We start from the raw sequence: 13,402 nt of genomic DNA on the forward strand, positions 1-13,402 counted from the left end.
CATGATTTTCAACACATCACAAAGAACTATCATACTAAATCTGTGCTTGGGAACTGTGTTGAAAATCATGTGGAAGAACTGAAACATCATTGTGATGCAGATGCAACATTTGACAGGCTGTTGAAAAACATCTCGCAAGCAATGGGCAAATGTTGTAGACATTGGAAATTGGCTCGGAAAACCCTGTAAATGCACACATAACGGTGATCGTTATGTTTGAAAGTTGGCAAACAATTAAACAGGAGCAACACACACACTCTGAACCACTGATCGGCCAAATATAAACATAAAATGCGCGTTTAAACTCCACAATCCTCTGCAATTCCTAGAAAACGCACAAGCATCATCATCGGAAGTGCATCGATCGGATTGCATTCTGCTGTGAGCCGTCTGTGTAAGCATGCTCTGGCCATGTGAGAGCGCGCGCGTGCGAGCAAACCGGGCCTGTAGTTATGCAGGCCGAGCGAATTACACAACCCTTTTATAGGTAGACAGGTTTAGAAGGGGCCCCGTGAGCAGCAGCAGCAGCAGCAGCACAACTTGAACCACACCATATCGGTTCAAGCTGGCAAGCTGCAACCTACGGAACCTTGTCACCACCGGCACACAGAGCGAAGAGAAGAAGAAGAGAAATAACAACACACAAACAGGTAACATACAAACCAGTAAGCACAAGGACTGGGTACTCGTAATATATTTAAATAAAAAAAGAAATAACCCGGCACGTTGTTGTAGGCGAGCGTAGCGAGAGAGCTGGCACACACCCTTATCCGCCGATATCTGCCAAGAACCTACGGATCTGCATCGCCCACGCTGCCTACGATTGTTACCCATTTCCGGTCCAGTTGGTCGTCCCCCGTCCAAAAGGTTCTTTGGTACGAAGGGGGGAGGGGGGGGGGGGGGATCGAACTACAACACCAAAAACACGCCTTGGCGTTTGCGTTAGACCAGACATGTCAAACATATCGGACCGCGAAGGCTTTCAATCCGCAACAATTCAAAGCACTTTGGCAGTTACTTGAATGAAGCTAATTTTTATCCGCTTAGGAAGAACGAAGAGTGGAGTAAGATGCTGATAGGGACTTCTTGGTAAGTAACCGCAAAGATAGCTTGTAGCGTGTGTTTTAATAGTTGTTTAGTGGCGGCACCCTAACGTCGGTCACCGTATATTTTCACCCGTATGCTGACTTTGAGGCTTTCTGGATAGTTCGCCCATTCATGTATCGAAATAGCACTTTCTTCACTAGATGGATTAAGAGGCACTTCGGCTAAAATTATGAGTTATCGTTATCAGTCATTAGCGTTGACAAAAGACTAGATTTGCACTCCGTGTGCCTGTAGTAATGAAGCCTGTAGTAATGAACAGCTTTTCTCAGTATGATTTTATTTCCATATTCTCTCATTTCTCAAGGAGTGGTCCCGTGGTACAGTCGTCAACTCGAACGATTCTATAACATGTCCGTCATGGGTTCAAGCCTAGAATGGATCGTCTGCGTAGTAATGAATTAAGTCACGAAAGCCTGTCTAGGCCGGCATGTCCTCGTAGGACGTTATGCCACATAGAAGAAATAGATTCTCTCATCACTACATAATCAAATATATATTGTGAAGAATTTGACATGCATTTTATTATTGAAGGCTGCGAAAAAATACGATTCTGATTTGATTCTATGTCGAAGGATAAGTTTTCACTGACTTTCGCGATCGAATGCACCATGCGGTGTAGTAGTGGGTGAAGGAGGAGAAACCACCAACTGACCAAAAGCTAAAAATTATTATTTTTTTATAATAAAATAATAGAAAACCATGTACATACACATAGTCATTAATTATTTAAACAAATTATTTTAAATTAAAAGTAATTTCCACAACCTGCTGTTTTCTTTTTATTAATTTTTAAAAATTTTGAAAACTGGAATACTAAAGCTGTAAAACCCCAATCGGTTCAACTGCGGCCCGCAGAAATATTTTGAACTATTAACCGGCCCGCGACCCAAACTGAGTTTGACATCACTGCGTTAGACAGTCACCAATTGACCCTTTCAGGCAGTGGTATGTGTGTATGTGTCAATCACATTTCTCTATTTTATTTTTTGTTATTTTGTTGCGTGCTTTCTCGCACGTCACACACGACGACACAAAGCACACCCGCGGGTTTGCTACAGTTCCTGCTCGTCGTGTCGTGCGTCAGCATTACCGAATATCGACCGCACAAGGGGCAGCGACAACAAAAATACAACATTTAAAGTCTCACAACTTCTTAGAACGCTTTCATTGAGTGACCGAGTCCAACGAGAAACAGGTTCATGTGCTTCTCCCACACACCTGAATGCGTTTGCAGTTTTGCAGTGTGCGATAGTTTGCATAACAGCATACAAAAACGAGGTCAATATCATCTTACAAACGTACCCCACACTACTCGCACTACACACTTTGCTCTCTATGGAACATGAATGGGGTAGAAAGATCATTCTAAACGCTTACCGCTTACGAAGAGGCAAGGCAGCAAAAAAACACAACGAGACAACGGACTTGGCAGCACACAGACACACACATTACATAACCGGTGGCCCGCCCGGTGACCGTTTCCATCCGGTTGAATTCGCGAAACCTTCCCCAACAGACACACACACAGACGTACACGGATGATGGACAGCATCATATATTGGCAGCAGCTCAAAATCCCCTTTACAATAACCATCCCATTGCCAAAAAGACGCTCCCTTGCATGTATGATCTGTCCATCATCAATCCATCCACCAACGGTGCTCTCTGTCTCCCTCTCCCTCTCTCTCTCTCTAAACTCGTTGCCAACTTCCTACAGAAACGCCACCTTAAATCATCCCTTATTCACACACAACCACAGACAGTGTACAGCTGATTTGCATGTCGGGGCAGTGAAGCCCCCGTTTGATGTGCTTCTTCCCTTGAGGATCGGCCTCGAAACACAGACACACACACACACGCGCACCACGCTAATGCCCAATGTCGCACCGCTCGGGATCGGTCAGTGTCGGCCAAAGGTATGTGGAACAGCAGACCGACCCGGTCGGTTCGATCGGTGCGCGCGCTAGTGACGACTTCGTCTTGACCGCTTGGCCTCTTGACACCTCCCCATCGACGCAGACACAGACAACCACGGGGTGTCAAGCGGGGGACACACTGTAGGCAGTGTGGGAGGCGATAGAACGCGCTTTTATAATGCGCTGAGCGACTGGGGACGGTTTCGCGTTGTATAATAATAAAATGACACGGTGCGACCGTGCCGGAATCCCGGACAGTGTTTGCCACCCGAGAGACGACACCACCCAGAGTGTTTGAACTTTGTGCTTCAAGTCGCCCGCTCGGGAGGATCCACCTGCAGTACATTTAAATTCAATTAGATTTCGTAGTCGATCGCTTCACTAGTGAATGGAACTAGCAGCATTCAAAAAAGGCCATCTAAGGTTCATTCACAACCCGAAAATTGAACGCATAGTTAAATGCTATTTGATAGCTTGACGATAAGCTTACAGCACGCAGGCAAAGGTGAATCTCTATCCTCAAACGAGCCGGCAGAACACACGGGTAGTGTTCGTGTAGCGTGCGGCAGCAAACGAGCACCAACCAACAGCAGCAGCAACCATCAACTTTTAGCACGGGGCTTGACGTGACAAATGGTCCGCAACACAAGTAACGCCACACGACACAACCATTGGAACACCGGCAGGGCAGCATTGGGAATGGGGAGAGCACTAGTAGTGAATGAAAATAGCACTCATTCGAAGCGAGCTCACGATTTTCATTCGCATTTTCGCCCCACAACCACAACAAAACCCGCGTGCTCCCGTCCTTCTCTCTTTCTCTCTCTCTCTCTTTCTCTCTGTTATCTTGCATACCTCCTCCCCGAGCGTTCCCTTAGTGTCCCATGGTGGAGAGGCAAAAAGAAGAGTCGGGTAAACGGAGGGGGGGGGGGGGAAAGAACCAAGAAAACAAACCACATTTCCCCGCGGAATTGCAGACAATGCTGGGGGGAGGGGTTGGTTACAGAGGAAGAAAGAAGGGGGAAGCGAGGGGGCGTGTGCATGTTCGGTGGGTGGGTTAATTTTGGCAGCAAAATGTTTTTGTTTTCAATTTTAATTTTAACCTTACGCCAACACGAACCATCCCGCGATCGCCTGCCGCTGCTTCTTGGAGCTTCCCTAGGGGGTGGTATGTAGTAACAGAGCCGCTCAGGACACCACCACGGGGGAAGACGCGGGAATGGGAAGGAAAGCAAGCAGACCTGAACCTGAACCACCCACTGGCTGCACGAAATATATATATCCGCGGGCCGCAGTTTAGCCGAATAAGCTGAGGTACTTCTTGCGATCGAATTCTGCCACCCTGTCGTCTTCACAGTTCCTTCCTGTCTCCTAAAACACAGCCCGCGAATCTCGCTCCACCAGTTCATCCGTCCTGCATGCAGATCGAGGACATCGTTCATAGGAAGGGGAGTTAAGGGGGGGTACTATAAATAAACCATCTTCCTACTAACTGTGCCTGTGCCGCTCTTATATCCTGGGCGCGTTTTCATCGATGGTTCCGGTTCTGTTGCGAGTTCTCCCATTCATTTACCCATAGATATTTTGGGGTAATTTTGTTCCGCAAACTCTTTAACGCTCTTTACTTTCGAGGTAAGCTGTAGAAGAGTGCTTCAAACGCTGGATTGCCTCTCCGGGAACCAGTGCTGAATCGAAAATCACAAACGGAATATAACTCTGTATGACATTTTTGATATACGCTAGAGACTGTCATCAAGGCCAGACATTGACCTTCACCGGCTTCGCGGCAGATATAGAACATCCCCCGTCAGGTGTGACACACACACGCTGATTTCGTCCGATAAGCAGTGGTACATTGTGATAGTGGTACGAAAAAACATAACCGGATGAGCCGTTCAACTGACACACTGTGTGTCGGTACGACGACTTGTGCCTTGTAGTTTGTCTGCTCACATCCAGCTCCTTAATCCAGCTTAATCGTAACTTCTAGCAACACCTTGACACAACGGAACAAAAAACTACCTCCAATTAGTTCCACAGAAGGCGTAAACATAGGCGGTGCCGTTGCCCTCTGAAGTTGCTATCACGAAGGAGGGTTCGTTGTTTCTTGCGCTTGCTGATAAGAATTACAGGGAGTGTGTGGTAATGTCTTAATGCGATGAATTTTGCGTTCGGCTTAAATTACTTGCTAGTCGCTTGATAGTGTTGATAGTGACCATTTCCTTACCACTGACTGCTCTCTATTGAAATAATTTGTCAACCTTTCATTCAATTCTCTAATTACTCCGCTTTTGTTCAACTAGTGATGGAGTTAGAGATTTGGATCTTGCCTTACTTACTAATAGCACATATTTCACTAGACAGTTTCCCTCCGAAGGGAAAACTAAATTAACATATTTAGGTCAACAACCACTCGGTTTACTTTCCCACACACACACACACACACTTACTCTCTTCTGATATATATCTAACGCCTTTCAACTCTGCCCAGTGGTTCCCCATTGGCGCTTTTCCTTTTGCACAGCATACGCACAACAACAAGACATCCATCGGCGGACAAGGTGGAGCTTGCTGGATTTCGGTCACGAAAGTGGCGCAATGTGCAATAAAATTATACTAATAAAATCATAAACCGCTGTCGTTGTATACCGCAACCTAAGCAGCGGTGAATAGGGCAGAGAAGCTCCAGGAAAAACAAACCCCTCAGCCGGAGCAATGCACAACAAGGTGAGTTAGTGGTTTAGTGACAGCACGGCCAGAAGCAAAAGGGACCAGAGCGTGTGTGTGTGTGTGAAAGGAAACCGTGCGTTGGAAAGGCGTCAAGGCCATCAAGGCCATCAACCTGAAGGACGAAGACAGTTTTCCCTTTTGCCCCGCGTGAGAATTAGTCTTCATTTAGTCCAGAGCATGTGTTCATGGGTCGTTGTAGTGCCGTCACGAACTTCACTTTGCGTGTAATTCATTCAAGATGAAAGCAACGAACGGAGCGAAAATTTCACCAAACTATTTTGGAAATATTGTACATAACTTGATTTAATTTCTACTAACTTCATGCCTGCGATTTCATTCGAAAAACAATTCCCACTCGGAACACTCTATTTCGGAACGACACACACCGCTTTAGCTAATCAAAACACCGTCTTAAAAATAGAGATCTCTCGCTTAATTGAGCGAATCTTCTGAGTGCTTTTCAACTTACCAATGTTTAGCCGCGATGTCATATAGTTTCGCAACAACTAGGAGCGATAATTGAAATCTGCTTAATTTAATTTTTTGCTGCTGTTTTTTAAGCCAATTCGCTCATTAACAACGTTAAGAGGTTGTTCTAACACACACACACAAACGTTAGAAACGTACGAAATAACGACTTCGCTTAACGCTCTTAATTATAAAAAAAAACTTCCCAAATTTGATGATGCAACTGTGGTTTACGTGACAGATGTATTATTTACGTCATCCGTCAAAGGACGCTCGAAGGCAAAACCGCGGTGGAGTGTTGGGCTCAATCTGCTCTAGTCTCTTCGCTGAAATGAATTGTTTTGCATCAATTGTGCGCGGGAGTTACAACCCCCCCCCCCCCCCCCCCCCCCGGCGAAAAAGAAAACCCGGGAGGTTCGGGTCGCCGTTCTGCCCCGTAAGAGTTGCGTGCCGGCCGGTCGCGAATGTGCGTCACATTCGCTGTGGTCCCCGTTAATCATCAATCCTTCCTGAAACCCAGAACCGTCGGCATCGCTGCTGCTGCTGCTGACGTGTTTCTTGCACTGTTTTGGTCGTGCACGGTTCCACGGCAAAGCGTACCGCGGTACGCAACCGAACAACCCCGCATCCAACGGAAGGGCGAAAGCGAAAAAGATGGGATGGTGGACATAAAAATATCCAAAACTCAGTATCTATTTTCGAAACGAAAATACAACCATCCTCCACCACCCTTCCCAAGACTACGTGAAGTTCATTGACAAATGTGCCAAATTCATCTGGCGAATGGAAGTGACGTTTTTTTTTCTAACAAAAAGTCCCTTAGATCTTTCGACATCGAAAACATCGAACCAAGGGAGATCAAGATTTAATTTGCCGCAGTGCTGGGTATAAACAAGCAATCGGGAGGAATGCTAATAATGTGGATGATGAAGACGATACAACTACTTTCAATATGTCGACACCGAAACTCCGATCCACCCCCGCGCAGTGTTCCGGACGCGTTTGACCTTCCGGACGGTTGTGCACGCGCAGTACAGGGTTTTCCAGGGGTTCTCATAGTTGTGGGACACTTCCTTGACTCTTTCCTATTGGAAATGAACTTTATATGATGGAAATTGTACTCTTGGTACAATTCCTGTTGGATTTATACAACAAGGGTGTTATAGAGTCCAATTCCCATTACATTAAGTTCATTTCACGCAAGAAAGAGTCAATAAAGTGTCCCACAGCTATGAGAACTCCTGGAAAACCCTGTAAAACTCAGAAGCCAGAAGCACCACAAACACACACACACCCTTGGCTTGGTGAATGAATGTGCAAGCAAGCAAAGTCCTACCCGTTGGGAGGGCCACGGTGAGTTGACATTTGCCCGAAAAGCTGTGTCCATTGACCGTTGTCCTCCATCCAGTGGGCAGCACAAGGATTGTTAAGCAATTGAGCCACAGCTTTACAGTGGCCCTCCGCCGATTCGCACGAGATGCGGAATCGGAACTGATAAAAGAGTTGAATAGCATATGCGCCGGAGCAGTTGATTACGAGCAATGTATTATTTTATCACATTTGCAAAGGTCAAAGCAATTCATTATAATTACAGCTCCATAAATGAGGTACCACATGACAGCATGGTTAGGTGATTATTGTCAAACACAGACGCTTGGAAGCGTAATTCAATCAACCAAAAAGTTTCAAAGCAACTTGAGGGCAACACAAGTTCTAGGTAGCACAGTTTCCAAAATCCTCCTCCAATCTCATCTCATCTACTCGAAAGTCACTTTCCATAGATATAACATCATTTTAACCACTGCGAGAGGGCACGTGCGAGATGGCCTAGAGATACCATCACGCCTCCATAACCGGACCGACCGGCAAGACCGTTGATTAATTCGTTTCCACCCAGCGCATCCCGATAGGGTACGGGACAGGACAGGACGGGACGGGACGCGCTGAATAACACGACCATTGCGCGGATGGATATATTGGGTACGCTCGATTGCCGCGACCTTCGCAAGGATGGTTGATGACCACCACCGTTCATGCTTCAATGACGACGATGCTGATGACGGATGCACACACACACAGGGCGCGGGCGGCGGGTGCATCATCGCCCATCGGGGCAACAGTGTAGTACACCAAAATAACGTCTTTCGTGTATTCTACAACGAAATGGAACACATTTTATGCCGTTTCAATTAAGCGATGATGCCTCTTCTATGCGTTCATCCTGTTAATGATCCAGAGTCTAATCTGAATTAACAAAAGTGCGTTGCAGTTCTGTACATTGGGACCGTGTTTTCTATACGATGACTCAAAGACACCTCCTCATCCACCTCACACAGCACGAACCGATCTTAGCCTCGCTCAATCAAATGCACATTAAAATGCAATTGCAACCGTTAAAGAGTGCACGTTACACTCTAATGCACTCGCTGTATAATTTGGATGCCATCCCTCCCTCCCCTTCCCCCCCCCCCCCCCCCCCCCCCCCGAGAACTTTGCTACTTTCTTCCCACGCGCTGTGTCCAATTACTAGTGTGTGAGTTGAGTTGTAAAATAGTAATAAAATTAAAACGAAAATACACACACACACACACACACACACACACGGGTAGGATGATGATATTCGATGAGCTGCACACTCTGTGCTCCGTGTGTCTTACATTTGGGAACACACACACACACACAGCTTCTTGCCCAAGAGCTGTGCTTAGAGAGAGACCAAGTATTATTCTAAATTTGGAATCGATCGAACGGGCACGGTGCTGCTGTGTCCATCCTTTTTACCCCAAGCAGCAGCAGTAGCATCATCGGAGGACCCCGTGGGACAACCCCTAAGCCACAGTGAATCGAATTAGCCAAAGCGATGAGTAAAAACGGCATCGGCGGGCGAGAGAAGCGTTGCCATTATTAAGCAAACAGCGCCACCACCGAACCAATCCATCTTTAAACCGTGATCCTGCGAAGTGGAAAGTTTCATTACTTCCAGCACATTACTTTCTATAGAGGGAGCGACATTTGGGTGGGGGGCGAGAATGGGTTACAGAAACAAATTATACAGACGCTGGGGCATCGTCAGCCAGTGTGTGTGTCACGGTGTGACGGTGCATTTCCACCTATGCGCTTCAGTTCAGTTCGCGCTCAAAATGGCGCATCGTCGCCGGTTTTTGCACGAACCAATCGAGATGGATGGATGGGCTGCTGATTGATTGATTGATCGATCAGCTTGATTGATTGATGATGGGCAGGCGTGGGGCAGTGGTAAGCAGTCACCGTGCACTCGCTGTGCTGCAAGTGACCGGAAGTGAAGTGATAATTCCATCCATTGCCTAAGGTTTGCAAAGCCCCCGGACACTCAACTAAGGTGCAGAACGGTTTTTGGAAGGACAGTAACACAGGACACAGCACATTGCAGCGCAAACGACAGCAAACCGAAATTGCATCTTGCTGCGTACGTTTCGCTTTACAATAAACTGCAAACATTCCACAGCACCGCACCGTCAACAACAAGGACGCAAATTAGTACTAATGAAAATAAAGTGTTAGGTGCGAGTGTGTGTCTGTGTGTGTGTGCTTTACCCGTCCATTTGCATATCCACTTCTCACAACGCACACGTCACGCGGGACCCAAGATCCGAGGCCCCCCGGTACGTTTGTACTTGGTCGAACTTGATCTTGACAACAACGGTCGGTCGAGAGGAGACGAGCAATCTGGAGCAACAAAGCAAAAGAGAGGCACACATTATAAATTGAAATATCGTCTTCTTTTTTTTCGCTCGATGTGAGAAATGTCCCATCTGTCTCACATCTTCCAGACATACACAACGCCCCATTGTAAACAGCTATGTGTGTTTGCGCGTAAGTATCAATGACTTCAACTGGCGTGCGCGTGACGGATATCGCGCGCAATGTGTGTCTGCTGACTCGACTTTCTGAGACATCATCGCTCACGGTATGTTTCACGGTGGGTCCCTTTCCGCCTTCAGTGACGATGCCACTACTACTGCTACTACCACTCATACTCACTGCCTAATTCACTGGCTGGCAGGAATGGGATTTAAAAATAAACAACCGACGCCTCCTCACGGAACGCTCCAACATGACACGATGATAATGATGAGGGTGTTCTATGCTGGGCCGCGCTGCTGCAACAGAGACCGGAGGACATTCCTTGCGCGGGGAGGAAGTGGCCGTGTGACCCAGAGACGGTCCCTTTCCATAGTACGCAACCGCAACAGCACTCAACACAGCCAGCCGTGAGGGGGCAGAATGGTCCCTCCACTACATCTTCTCTAGCAGCGATGCTTTCTCCATCATGCTGGTCCGCAGAAGCGAAACACTTTGCGTCAATGCCAAAGTTCATGTACTCTACACCCGACCGCACACGCCCGAACGAAATGGGGGGGGAGGAAAATACGATATTTATATCGTGTTGCATGCTTTCCTTCGCTTGTGCGGCTCAAGCCGATTTGTCATCGATTATGTGCCGTCAAATATGAGCGGAAAATTTATATCAAATTGAAAGGAAGTGTATTAGATGTTAGCTTAATCTTCCAGGCGTTTTCAATGCTACTTTCATCACACTATGAGCTTGTTAGAGATCTCAAACTGATGAAACCTTTTTTCTACAATTATTTCCCCGCAAAATGGGTTAATTCTGGTTTTAGTTTTGCCAGCAGGTCGAAAATCCAATAAATTCCAATATGAAAAAAAGGGTTTGAAGAGGGCATAAAACAACACTACAACTGGACAGAAAAGCGCTACCGATCGATTTTCATTTCAACCCGAATAATGCCTCCGTCAGTATGTGTGGGGCGCGCGTTCGCCGGAACGTTCCTATTTCCGTAAGCACAGGCCGGGGATCGTACCGGCTGCCAATTACTTCCGGTCAGCCGATCAAACGGATCCCTCCGCTCGACCTCGGCTTTAAACAAATAAAAAAAACACACACACACCACCCTTACCCTTGGCCACAACAAACTGCTTCGGTAGCGCACGGCCAGAGAAATACGAGATGACTGCCGAGGCACACAGTCTCACAGGGTATGGATGAGCTCTTTAAATGGACTGATTAAAAGGGGAGGAAAAAGGCGGCGATGTAAAAAAGGGGTGGCAACACAGGAAAGCTTGTGGCGTTGGACACCGAGAGATGGGGTTGGTGGAAGCATTTGGTGACCCCGATATATCGCTAATCAAGTAAAACCAACCCCTCCCCATCATCATCATCATTAGCAGTTTTGAAGCGCGGACTCGATATAAAGTAGTAGTAGCAGCGCCCGAGTCGGTCCATATAAACGAGCGTTTCAAGTTGCGTGTTATGGCTGTGCTTATGCTGTGCTCAGCTCAAGTGCGACGATCGCAATGCGAGAGAGAGAGAGAGAAAGAGGGTGAGAAGGGTAGGTAGGTCGGGCACTATCCATCTTGGGCCATTGGTGTTGAGTAGCGGTTCTTTACTGTTTTTTTCCAAGCACTTTGCCTAATCGTCTTCTCCTTCTCCTCTTCTGCAGAGGCATGTTGTCTTCCGTTACTGTTTTTTTATTCTTTTAAATTTCTCACGCTTGTTATCGATTTTCTTAGCCCCTCTCTCTCACACACACACACACACACACACTGAGGAAATCATAAAAACCGCTGAAATTAATTTACTATATGGGGAATCGAACATACGCTATTGCGCTTGTTTTTTTTTTCTTCATCCATAGGTGGAAAAGCAACACCAAAAACAACAACATCGATTGCAACAACATACAACAATCGATTGCCTTCGGTAAAACTTTCCCCACACCTGCGCCTAGTCCAGACATTGAAAAACAGGCAGTAAAAGGCTGGAAAAGATCCCGTTTTTTGAAGATGATTGTTCCAGCGAAATGTTAAAAAAACACACACACCAATAACCAATACGCAACTCATGCCAAGCTTCCTCTGTAGATTACTCCTTCCTTCCATGGAGGGGGGGGGGGGGGGAGGCAAAACCACACCTGGCGCGAACGCTTTTCGCAGTGTTTGAATGGCTGTTTTTCTTATCGTGCTAGGTCATTAGTGCACTCGTTTATCATTTGCTTCTTCACCACCATAACAACAACAACAGTTTGAGCCTTTCGACACGAGCACTATTTTGCTGTTCATTTGTTTTACGTGCATCTTCCTTCCACTTGTTTCCTTCCCAGCCTTCGATGACCAAAAAAATGCCCTTTTTGTGTAATAAAGTGTTTCATACTCTAACGGCTGCGGAAAGTGGATGCGGCGCGATCTTTCAAAAGTGAACACACGCACATTAGCAAGACACCAGGGCAGGCAGGCAGGCATGTCTCTCTAATGATTGTTCTATAAATAACCGTTCACACATCTCAATAAATAAAAGCACTTCAAATCACATACACGCAGCACGGCGGCACGGTACGTACGACTTTCGCAGCATAAGCAGTTTATAATGCTGCATAATGATCCCCAAATAACCCAGTGGACGCTGGCTGCTGCGCTGCTATTTTCGGCAACCAGCGGACCACCACCACCAGCACCGACCAGCCTTCCGGGTGTTGTTTGCGGCGCGTTTCGTGCACCATTTGGCGTCAGTTTTGCTTTGGCCGCAACGCGCCACCACCGAAACACGGAGCCGAGCTAAGCAAACAAAACTAACTATTTTTCCAAGTTTTTTTATGAAACAATATTGGCGAAAGCTTTGCCACTTTGCTTCCGGCTGCAAAATTGATACAAAAGTGCGATTCAAGTGCGCCACAACAGATAGGGGAGGGCAGAGAGAAAAGTGCATCCTTAAATTGCATTTTACTGCAGCACGGGCACCGCTCCGATGCAGTTGCACGCGGGAACGAATCTTGGCATACGACGCACCGATGCAGACTAGCCTGACTCCCCATACCCCATGCTTGGTCATTCGTTCAAAGAGTAGCAGCAGCTTCCACTAGCAAAAATGTGTGCCCCACCTTGGCAAGAACTGCCGACATTGCACGTCAGAGTGTCTCGATTCTCCATTATTCCGTACCCAAAACGCAAACTCCGCTGCGACTTCCGGCTGCTACCACCAGCGCGGCTGACTGCGGTATTTTTTGTGTGATGCCTGTCCTGTTTTTTTAACTCCCCAGCGGATCCGCGGACCCCGGGGTTCGGTCAATCATCAATCTGGTTCGAAAGGGACAAGCAGGCGAATTGCAGTAATATAATGCGTCACA

The 13,402-nt window shown here is 47.0% G+C and overlaps 1 protein-coding gene across 2 annotated transcripts in view; it reads right to left on the bottom strand.

The window, feature by feature from the left end:
* The window catches only part of LOC1281422 (serine/threonine kinase SAD-1), a 34,352-nt gene that overhangs the window by 11,295 nt on the left and 9,655 nt on the right, over positions 1-13,402 (bottom strand). The gene's annotated exons all lie outside the window — the stretch shown is intronic.

Source organism: Anopheles gambiae, chromosome 2, assembly GCF_943734735.2.
Source record: "Anopheles gambiae chromosome 2, idAnoGambNW_F1_1, whole genome shotgun sequence".
NCBI classification, from domain to species: Eukaryota; Metazoa; Arthropoda; class Insecta; order Diptera; family Culicidae; genus Anopheles; species Anopheles gambiae.